Source organism: Nyctereutes procyonoides, unplaced genomic scaffold (genome assembly GCF_905146905.1).
Source record: "Nyctereutes procyonoides isolate TBG_1078 unplaced genomic scaffold, NYPRO_anot_genome, whole genome shotgun sequence".
NCBI classification, from domain to species: Eukaryota; Metazoa; Chordata; class Mammalia; order Carnivora; family Canidae; genus Nyctereutes; species Nyctereutes procyonoides.
Window position 1 is genome coordinate 40847577 of NW_026575146.1, and position 12013 is coordinate 40859589.

At 43.0% G+C, this 12013-nt stretch overlaps 1 protein-coding gene across 3 annotated transcripts in view; it reads right to left on the bottom strand.

The window, feature by feature from the left end:
- Positions 1 to 12013, bottom strand: part of NTRK2 (neurotrophic receptor tyrosine kinase 2) — a 331718-nt gene that overhangs the window by 68200 nt on the left and 251505 nt on the right. The window lies entirely within an intron of this gene.

Here is a 12013-nt window from a genome sequence, read left to right on the forward strand (position 1 = left end):
CAGATGTTTCCTCATAAGTAACAGACATGAGCTTTTTATAGTCTTCATCCTTTTTATCCTTGTTATCACCCAATGATTACCACAGGCTTCTCTTCCCATTTGGGTACCTGTTATGCCTTCAAGGATGCGATGTGCTGCTCACTTCTGCTCGTGTCACTTTGTAGTATGGAAATATTCAGTAGACAGAAGAGCATAATGAACCCTGTGCACCCATATTCCAGCCTGGACATGATCGTTCTGCCGGGTTTATTACCTAACACTTCAGAAAGCTTTCTGCCACACGTTCCCACGCACACTGCTGGCTCAGGAAATGCCCCTGTCCAGTGAGCCCCAAGCAGGCCCGTCACATTGCCAAGATGAAGGCATCCAGGCCCTGGTGCCCTCAGTTCTCTTCTCAGAGCACCCAGACACCGCAGTGTCACAGCAGGCCAAAGCTGGCATTTGTTGATGTCACACACCTGAGCTGAACTCTTGACCTGGGCCAACCACAGAGCCAGAGCTATGGTGGCATCATAAAGACACTGACTCGAATCCTGGCCTCAGGTGCTTCTGGGCAAATAAGGAGCTACATCATGTTTATAATTAACTACAATTCCAGCTTAAAATGCACATGCTATATGAACCAGCTCCCTTGCATCTTGTCCAATTTGATCACTTGATGTGCCTCTCAGGAAATCTATGCTTTCCATGCTTCTATTTTCTGCCCACATGACATCAGGTCAGGCCTCCCTGCCTCTGCCCATGTTAATCCCTTTGCCTGGAATCCTGACTCCAGCATAAGTCACTGGTGTTGGAGGCTGACTAATGTCCCCCCCCAAAGGCGTCCACATGCCAATCCCCAGAATCTATGAATATATTACCTTCCACAGAAAAGGGACTTTGCAGATGTCAGTAAGGTAAGGGTCTTGATGTGGAGGGATTATCCAATTGGGCTCCACATCATTCCAAATAAGAGTCCTTGGGTGAGAAGGGTAGGGGTGTCGGGAGAGGGCAGATGTCAGAGTAGAAGCAGAGGTCAGACAGGACAGAAGGCACTACTCTGCTGACTTAGAAGAAGGGGCCACCAGCCAAGGAATGTGGGTGGCTTCTAAAAACTGTAAAAGGCCGGGAAATATTTTCTGCCCTAGAGCCTCCAGAAGCCGCCAGCTCTGCTGACACCTTCCCTTTAGCTTAGTGGAACTGATTTTGCATCATAACTGTGTGAGGAATCATTTCTGTTGTTTAAGCCCATATAGTAATTTGTTACACCAGGCACAATTAAGGGACAAGAAGGGACACGCAGAGGATTCATCTTGGTAGAGGTGGCATATGGCATATGGTGGCATATGTGAGTCCCTTCTCCAGAGCCTGCAATAATTCCTTATCAGTGTTAGATGGCAAGTGTGAACCTCATATTCACAAAAAATTGACCACTGAAACAGAATGAAAGCACCGTCATCCATCAGATGTGACTAAGGGCAAGACAACACGCTATGTCCAGGATCAGAGAACACCACCAGGCCCCTGGTGGTCTTATTGTAGCTCACTGCCTTGACTCTGCTCTCCTAAGGGGAGACTCCTGACCTGGGCAACTTACAGACCTTAGAATGTATGGCAAATCAAGTTCTTAAGGACAAGACTTGGCATGCAAATTAGCAGCCAAGACATTTCTCAGGGCTTGCTCTTAGTATTAACACCTGCTGGGAGGGATTGGGCAGAGGGGGAGGTTGAACTGTGATGTAGTGTCAACAGGCCTTGTCTGGCCCTGCCGGATGACCCTTCAGAATTGTTCTAAGTTGAGTCAAGGGGGCTGGGCCTTTGTAGCTTCCTATCAGTCAGCCCCTGGATGGAGGCCACCCCAGAAACGGAGTGTGACCTTGAGTGGACTTACGGACTGCCCACAGGTTGCTGGCAGCTGAGAACTGTCTGTCAGAGCCTTCCCAGCAAGCGAGAGAGCAAGTCCTTTGTGCCCAAAGGAGGCCGGGAGGCTTGTCATAGAGTCTACCACACGATGAGCTTGCAATATGTAACTTACCCTGCCCAAGGCCGTTCTCTGCACAGGAGGGCACGGATGAATATGCAGGGCCTGCCTCGCATCAGTGACAAGGAAACATTAAAATGACAGAGGCAGCAGCAAGGTCACAAAGTCTTTTCTGCTACAATCTAGCATTTTCATGAACTGCCTTTAGCCGGATTCGAAGCTTTCTCCCCAGTGATGACCTGACTCAAGGAGACAGAAATTATATCCATAGTTTTCTTTAGGCTAGAGGCAGTTGTTTCTTATGCCAAATTCTGGAGATACTGATTGAAAACAAGGGTCTGGCAGTGGGGTTTCCCATTCTCTGTTAGTATGTGGTTTTCTAAGAAGTGTCCCTTAATAACACTGGCTCTGAAAAGTGAGTAGATTTGGCCTGGCAAGTACTCAGAGAGGCCATAAAACTTTGGGAGGACCATTGCCATGGAAACCACACATTTCTTCATTTAATAACAAAATGAACAGAGGCTGAGAGCCTGGGATCTGGGGCTCTGCTCCCTGGAAGCTCCAGAAACTGGGCTGTACCCATCCAAACTAAGTTCCTTCACCCCTGCTGCACAGAAAAATGTGAAGTGCTTATCTTGCTGACTTGTTTTGGTTGCTTTTTAATCCAACCACTGTTTTTTTTTTGTTCTGCTGAACTTGTAGGTAAAAAATAAATAAATAAAAAAATAACAGGGGAAGCAGATGGACTCGGAGGAGATGGACGTTGTCTTGGCTGGGAGCAAAATACACGGGAACATCTCTTACATTCGGACTTGCATTATGGTTTTGGGTATGTGTCTGTCTCCACTACTTCCTTTGACAGCAGAATCCAGTGTTGGGCAAATAAAAGAACCATTGATCCATGAGGTCTATGCAAACTAGAGATAAAAGAGCATTGGAAAGGAAGGAAAGGTGGTGGGACGTGGGTCCAACTACAAGCAGAGAAAGCAGACAGGAGAGGAGAATATAAGGATGGAGAGAAGACTTCACAACGTACTCTCACCTAGAGGGCTGGCCACAAAGACTTGTGTTCTCCTTCTGATCAGGAGGTCAGTTCCTCCCAATGGTGGTACCCAGAAAGAAGATGTTCTAGCTTAGAACTGAAAAAGTCTGGGTTCAAATTCTGACTCTGCCCTGAACCTCTCTGAACTCTGGTTTTCTCCTCTGTGGAGTGAGGGTAATGATATCATCTCCTTCACAGGGTCAGGAGGTGGACTGAGTGAGGTAGTGTAAGCTGAGATGCCTCCCAGGACTCTGGTAGAGAGTGATATTTGAAATCAAAACCACAACCAGGCCTGCATTCTATTTGCTCGCACGAGGATTCAGGGAGGCCAAAAGATGCATGGATAAGGCATAGACATGGCCCACCATGAGAAGAGGCTATCCCAGAGGTGCCACCATTCTTTTCCAAAAGCCCTTTGAAGCCTGCAGCATCTTTTCAGAAATCAAGACTCCTTATTCGGAGGCTTCCCTGTGTCACTGAGACAGCTTATTCCTGGGGCCTCAGCCTGTCTTTCACAGTGAGCTAGAGAAGGCTACTTTAGACCCCTTTAGGCCATTATCACAAAGCGTGAACAAATTTTTCATGTAATTTCTTTTCTTAAGTTTAGCTATATAGTGTTGATTCAAGAATGCTAGATTGTATGTGTGTGTGTGTGTGTGTGTGTGTGTGAGAGAGAGAGAGAGAGAGAGAGAGAGAGAGAGAGAGAATCAGGCAGTGGGGTAGAGGAGTAGGAAGGGAGGGGAGACAGGATTTTCTCTGGAGGAGGGCACCAAACTAAAACAGCTAGTAAGCATCTAACATTTCCATCTCCCCAAAGCAATATCCTACAGTAAGAGACTGTTCTTAGTGTAATGTCTGTCAGAAACTGTGCCTCAGTAAAATTTTTGGATTTAAGAAAGGTTTCACTATTCATGAGGTGAGTGCATCCCACAAACCTAGCTTCATCCTATGAACCCATCCATTTTTGCCTGTTGGGTCCTTTTTCTAAATTATGATTCAATTCTATTTTAAGAAATTCAGAAAATATGGCAGTAACAAGTTGGGCAAAAGCCTCTTCTGAATTTGGCACTCAAAGGACAGAATTTTTCTAAGGGTGGAACCACAGCCAGACAGCAATCAGAAGCTGGAAAAATCCTGCTATCAACCCTATTTATAAAAATCATCTCTGTTTTCGTACCATGGCTGATTGTCATTTTACTCAATTAAGGGAGGCTTGGCTGGTTCCCCGAGTCCTTGGCATTGGACATGAGGTGGCAGCTTCCCTCACTGACGATTGCCTCCACTTTGACAGGCATATTTGCCCCATCATTGAGCATTGCTATTTTCTTACTCCTGGTGTCTGCTTTGTAGCTTCGTTTCTTCTTATTCCTGGTGAATTTCCTGACACTTCAAAGCTACCATCCTTTCTGAAGACATTCTCAAGGGACAGGTCTCGTCTAGAGCTAAAGAGTTACTGCCTTGAGCACACACTGATTCAGAGTTAGAAGAATTGAGCAGCATGCAATAAACTAGCACAGAACTGAAAAACTAGTGAAGGCAAAACAGAAGTCGGGAAAAAACGAGAGGAAAATTAGCATTCCTTTCAAATGCTTCCATGAAATATTAAGGCTAACTAATAGGAAGCTAGTAGGAGAGGCTAGAGAGCTTACTAGAAATCATTGGTGTGATTGGATGCTGTAGGATATGACAAATGATCATGCTTTCAAAATACAGGTGGTTTGGGAGACACAAGGTAAAACAGAGATTGTGTCCTTTTTTTAAACACTGAGCTCATATTTTTCTCCTATAATTTTTAACATCATAGAAACAAAGTTAAAGTGAAGGATAGGAAAAGAAGAGATCATTATGGTTAAGACCTCATCAGGCCTAATGCTCATTGCTGTGCTTAAAATATGGAGGGCAGTGAGAAAACACCCATAGGAAACGACTAATACACATGAGAATGTCTGTCAATATGCCTAAGTTCTTCTGGGTCAGGATGATTGAGTCAAGATCTGTCACTAATGGAGACTGTTGACTCTTTGATATCTCTTAGACTTACACTGTTCAATATGGTAGCCAATAGCCACATGTGGCTGGTGGTCATTTGAAATCTGGCTAATCCAAACTGAGATGTGCTGTAGGTATAAAACACACACCAGATTTCAAAAACCTGCAGTGAATAAAATATCTCATTAATATTTTTATATTAGCAATGTGTTAAAATGATATTTTAGATATGTCAAGTCAAATAAAATAGATGAATACAGCCAGCTTTGTCTGTTTCTTTTTATGTTTTTAATGTACATACTGAGAAATTTAAAATACGAATGTGGCTTGCATTTGTGGCTCACATTGTACTTCTGTTGGACAGCACTGTTCTTTAAGAGCCATTTCAATAGGCTATCAATGGGCCAGCATTTCTTTAGTATTGAAAAACAACACTAAGCTGAAATAGGATTAAGGCAGACACCCTTCTTATAAGGTTTCACAGGTAACAATTTAGAGTAAGCTGCAGTCACAATGCTATGTGATTCTTCCAACTTATAGGTCTTCTCTAAAGAATGATAGAGGAAGCTTTTATCAAATTCTTACAAAAGTGAACTTTGGAAGACTATATCATAATAAATTCAGAGATAGAGCTTGATAGAAAGAAGATCTTAAAAATTAAGTAAGATGCATTAGGTGGCTTTCCTATATCCCGAAAAATGTAAAAACTAATGAAATTGATCACACATAGTGCTCATTGCATGTTGGAAACCAACACTCTGTGTATATTAACTTGATCATATGTAACTGGACTTTGCAAGGACTTTAATTATGTACCAAGTGACAGCTTCAAATACAAGATTCATAGCCAGGGTGTTGATTGCTGCTATCTTTATTTTCACAGCCACACTGACTCTTACAGTTCAGAATCTAACAAGTCGACCATCCAATGGGAAACACAGGCTAAGTCCTAATTCACATGCTTTAAAATGCTTGGGTATTATTTAAAATAATTTGGGTGGTGAAATCTATGGCTGTGCATATTATACAAGTTGCATATCACAAACACTAAGTCTTTGGAAGACAAGAAACTAATTCATAGCAACAGTCGTATTAGAGAGATATTGACTCAAAGGAATAAATCAGAAGTTGTCCTCCAGTAGGGACAGCTGCAATATATATCCTGGCCTTAAATACAATTAAAAATCAGAGCCGATTTCACTAAAGTTGCTGAAGGATCATGGTAGGCCGGGACTCAATTGGGAGCTGGGTTATCATGCTAAAGTCAATTAAAAAGCAGCGTAGCTACTGCAAGGCACAGGTTCCAGAGAAACAAAAGTGTGAAATGAAGCCTCCAGTTGTATTTAATACCAGATAAGTCCTCATTCCAGTGACATGCACTGTTTTGGATTTAGCATTTCTGAGATGATGGGGATGAATTGGAGATAAGCCAGAAAATAAGGTTAATAAGACAACTTAACAAGACAAAAAACAGATCTTCCATCAAAGGTTAAAAGTTGAAGTTCCTGGAAAGGGGATATTGAGGGAGGGATATTGGAGCCTACCTGACTCAAGTTTAGGAGGGGTCCTCACCAGGAAGACGTCATTCTCCATCTTATAGTATATATGAGTACATATGTACACACACACACACACACACACACACACACACGTGTGCTTACACTAAAGTATAATAGAAATCCATTAAACAACGTCTGGATCATAAAGACAATGAAGGCTTTTAATAAGCCACTATTAAAGTTCTATAATTTCTATTCCTAGAGACTTGTAAAGATGGAGTTGATAGCACTTTCTGCAACATTATGTCTTGTTAAGGTATACAAACTCCTTTTTTAGGGCAGCACTGACAAATGTTCTCTTAAATATAATCATCTTGTCATCTTCCATTTCCATTTTGTGGGAGTAAGGATTTCACATACCAGGGTACATGGAGGGGGGGGTCACAGAAAAAGGGAGGAATGGGAGGGAAGCTTCACAATCAATATGTGAGGACAGATATGGTCTCACACACACACACACACACACACACACACACACACACACCAAAACAAAACAAAAAAAACCTAAAATGAAAAAAAAGAAAAGAGCCACCTGTCTTAGACATAAACGTGCCTAGGTAGAGCACATGAGCTCTTGAACTGATGAACTCCTGATGCCCTTTCTCATCCATGGATGGTCTCACTGTTCAAGAGTGGGAGAGCATGAACTTTTCTCTTTGAGCCCTTATTCTGCCTTCTCCATTTTCTGAGACAATTGGCTCTAGTTGCTTCTTCTTCCATAGATGGCTTCATCCGTGCCATGTGACTACCTTGGATGTTGGGCCCCAGGTACATGGCCTGGCATGAAGGCAGAGTAGACTCACTGAACACACAGTCTTTTCCTTCTTGAGCGTGCTTTGTGAGAGGACCAGAGACTACGTAAGCAACAGCTGGCCTGGAGGAAGGAGTCGATTGTTAGGAAGCAGCAGAAGCTAGAGATAGCTATACTCCATCAACAGGGAAGCCTAGAAGGTGATCTCTGAGGTCTCCTACTGCGAGGATGGGGAAGTCATAGTCATAGTCATAAGGTCTACCTCAGATCCAGGGAGGGCTTTTAGATCCCAGTTGTTCTAGTCACAGTGAGGCCTCCCTGTCCTGCACACTTGATTTGGGTTGGTCATCTTCTATTTTTTCTTCTCAGATCTTCACTCTTTTCAGGGATGGAATCTCTAATATTCTTTCAGGGAACCATTATTCCCCCATATTCAGTCTCTGTGCATTGTGTAGAGCTGATCCCCATCTTCCATTTCTTGGGATATGTAACTCATTTCTGGGGTCACCCCAGGCCTGGATATTCAGACTAGTAGACTAGTATCCAGAGAGTCAGAGGACCTGGTGACCCAACTCAAGACAGGCCAGTAGGACTCTTGTGTAATTGTTGGAGAAAAGGAGCTCTCTTTAGGGTTGTTAGGATGGGAGGATCTAAGTCCAGAGCCATTGCTGCCAAGTCTTTACCACAGTGGAAAGAGAAGAACCTGTCTGAGAATACAGTCAATACAGAGGAAAGCAGAGCTAAGAGATACATAGAAGGAGAACTGATTTCCTGAATCCAGCAGTACCTGAAGCTTGGATGCCTCTAGCAAGGTTTTCCAGTAGCTTCAGCAAAGAAATATCCTTTTCTGCTTAAACCAGCTTGAGTAAGGTTTTCCATAAACATTCTACCAGTCTTCTTATCAAAGCTGAGTAAGATGGTTTGCTTATTTTCACTCCAGAATCCAATTTTCTTTATTTCAGCCTATTTCCTTGAATTGCATCTCTATTCAGGAAAACATGAAAGTGCCTCTCATTCTTCCATACAAATGAACACAACTAACATATACCTTTGCATTACTTGGTGAGTGGTATTGTGTTGAATTTCTTCACCTGGTTCTATAAGCACATGTGAAAAATTCAATAAATAAAAATGAGCACTGGGTGTTATACTATATGTTGGCAAATCGAACTCCAGTAAAAAAATATACAGAAAAAGTGTGGTGCATGATGAGCATCAGACTAATGGGGAGGCCTGAATTTTAATCCTAGGTCTGACATTAAGCGACCTCCTTTTTCAAGCTACGTGACCTTGGATAGGTCATTCGTCTTCTCTGGGTTCCCATTTCCTCACTGGCAAAATGTAGGAGTTAAGCTAATGAACATCAGTTAATAGCTCTATATATCTGCATAGTGGTTTAATCATTTCTAAAGTGATTTCTCATTAGATTACATAGTTCTATATATATTCTATATATATATAAATATCATCTTTACAGTTTATCTCAGCTATAAAATTCTATGACAATCAGTAGCTCATCAGATCATTTTGTTACCTAGAAATGCCAACTGCTGACTCTTCACTATTTCGAAGGCTATTTTTTCCACAGTTTATCTGTCCATCCATCCACCCCTTCATTCATTCAACAAGCATTTATTCCATGCTACTAGATATTAGACAATGTGCCAAAAAGTATGGTTCCCACCCTCAAGAATATGTCACTCTAATGGAGGAGACACACAGTCACACCATTGATGAAATAAGTCCGCAGATACATAGAGAATTAACAATCTTGACAAATGCTAGGAAGGACAAGTACAGATACCTTAATAGATATTAGAGGGAGGTCTGACCTAGCTGGGAGAGTAGGCAAGGGAAAGTCTCCCCATAGAAGAACTACTGGAGTGGATGGCTGGTGAATTAAGGGAAACTGTGTGGATTGAGGTAGGGGGCTCTCCAGACATAGGAGTGGCAATACATGTTAGATGTTACTTTGGGGCCGTAGAACAGTAATGTGCCAGCGGGCTATCAGTCAACTCTTCCAAAACCCTTGGTGAAGAAAAGTCATCATTATTTCCTCCATAAAAAGAAGATACTCAGGGGATCCCTGGGTGGCGCAGCGGTTTGGCCCCTGCCTTTGGCCCCAGGCACGATCCTGGAGACCTGGGATGGAATCCCACGTCGGGCTCCCGGTGCATGGAGCCTGCTTCTCCTCTGCCTGTGTCTCTGCCTCTCTCTCTCTGTGTGTGACTATCATAAATAAATAAAAATTAAAAAAAAATAAGAAGATACTCAGAAACATGAAATGCAAAAATCCTGAAGGTAGTGCCTGCTGAGGTCGGATTTCACCATTTCAAGCCTCAAAAGTTCCTATGCTGTGCCTCTCGCTTGCTTTAACTTACACCTTGAGGAAGTCACTCAGCTTCCCTGGGTCTTGGATTTCTCATCTATAAAACATGAGACTCGGGTTCTGTATGATTTCTAAAGTCTGGCTTGTATGCCACATTTTATGTTTCTAGAAATACACCTGAGTTAGTGGAGAGGGGGAGGAGAGGCCGTGAATCCTACCAAGTGCACTTGTGGCTATATTTAAAAAAACAAAAATCAGCGTGCATTCATAGTACAAGAAAATGTTGTAGGCATCGTAGCTATTGAAATGCAGGTTGGATAGAGCCAAAAATAGCTAACGCACCCACTGCTAATGCAGGGAAACCACCATGAAGCTTTTCCTTGGCAAATGAGCTACTTAAAGGTAAAGTAACTCATTCTGATCAAGGGCTGGTTTCTCTGCTTCTCATCCTCTTTATGGGTTCTTCAATTGTAATTCAGTGTAAAGGGAAAAAATAGTTGTTGCATCCATTTCACTAAAAAAACGAAGGTCGTCCAAAAAATATCAAGAAAAGGTCAATCTGGTTGGTTCTGAACAAGCAAATACTCTAATGGGAGAGGCATGCTCAGCCCTTGTGGGCTCTTCAGTGCCCTACACATGCCTTAGGATCACTGCCATCTTAAATCGGTTCCTGTGGATCCCTCAAGTTCTTAAATCATTTGGGGCAGGAGACCCCAGAATTTACAGGAAACTGACATCTGTTGGTCTGAATGCAAAGCCTTGGATTTCAAACCAGTCAGCTCCTTCTAGAGAAGGAAAGAGGACAATAGCTGCTATTTCTTAGATGCATAATCAATGCTGCAGGGGTTGCTAGGCAACCGGCAGAAGGCCTGTCAAACATCCCTGGTGCCTCCAATGGAAGAGGAGCTCCAGCAGCAACTCATCAGAGGTGACAGGCTGGAGGTCTAGGGGGGACCCGGAAGCTGCATTCCAATTGTCTCATTCCTTTAAAAAATCACTACTGTGCGTAAAGGACTGTGGTTAGGACTGAACCATAGCCATTTTTCTCCCAGGCTCATGGGAGAGCCTTTGAACATACTTTCAGTTGGCTAGCCCATAGCCTGAAAAATGAGCAGGTCAGGCTGGAGAGAACAGTTCCGTAAAAGGTTTGTGTGTTGTTCTGATCCATTCATCCTGGAGCTGGGGAAGGTCTGACTCGTTCTTCTGTAGCTGCAGCCTCTGGATCCCAGAAAGTTAAAATGGGCATCGTCTCTGAAGCTAAAAGTCATTCAGGCAAATAGAGGCAAACCATCTGATTTCAACAAGACTTTGCATGCAAGGTCACGGAGATGAGACATCTTAGGTGTGCGACCTTGAGGTTGGATTGAATTTTTAAGCTGCAGGAATTTTGTCCCCTGAACTTGGAATAATAGTTTCATTTGAATTTCAGCAAGAAGGAATCAGGAGCTGATAAAGGGGAAAATTCAATTTTATGTTTGTTTCATTGTTTTTCATTTCTTTGCTTTTAGTGGTGTTGATTAATAAGCACTCGTCATAGGTCATTAATCTGCAAATTTATTTGGCAAAGCCAGAAAGCTGATGAGGACCAGGTCCTGGGTCCAGATCAGAGGTGGGATTAGGGCTAGGACTGGATTCACACCAGAGAGAAGCCTCACTGACATTAGCAGTGGGAGATGTGCCCAGGTGGAGGCATGCTGTGGGCAGGACAACCAGCTACACCCCTCTGGTGCTGGCTGATCTTCATCATTACCAGCCCAAGCCCTGAAACCCTGTATTTGCATGTGTTGGGAAGGAAATGTAACCCTTGGGTTGAGGGTGCCCTGGATTTAGCCACACAACACCCTCTGCTTTTGGAGAAGTGCAGCGAAGCAGGCAGAGAATATGGAATGACACTAAAATGAAAGGTTCTACCCACTAAGAAATTTGGTGAATCTCCCTCCTTATCTGGCTGAGGTCCCTCAGCTACTCCTACACTGTCATCTAGGATTCCCTCATCTTCCAGAATTTTCTCACATTCAAAGATTCTCACCTTGTGACCCCAAAAATCTGAATTCCAAGTGTGAAGGCCTGAGTTAGCTCCTGGGTGGTCTCCAAATATCAGTGGGAGGAAACAAGAACCCAGAACATGAATCCATGATCTTTAGCATCCTTGCATATAACTCATGACTAGGTTAGGATCAGATCTTTCCTAAGCATATTCCAGCTTTCATATTTTATCAGTCTATGAAGCTACAAAAATAGAGGCACCTTTTGGTCCCATTTATCCAAAGGGTGGGGAGTGGGGAAGAGGCAGAGGAAAGTAAAGATTACAGATAGAACATTACCAAATGTTCTGAACATTTTGTGCTTAAAAACATAAAAACTTTTTGGGTAAATGAAAGAA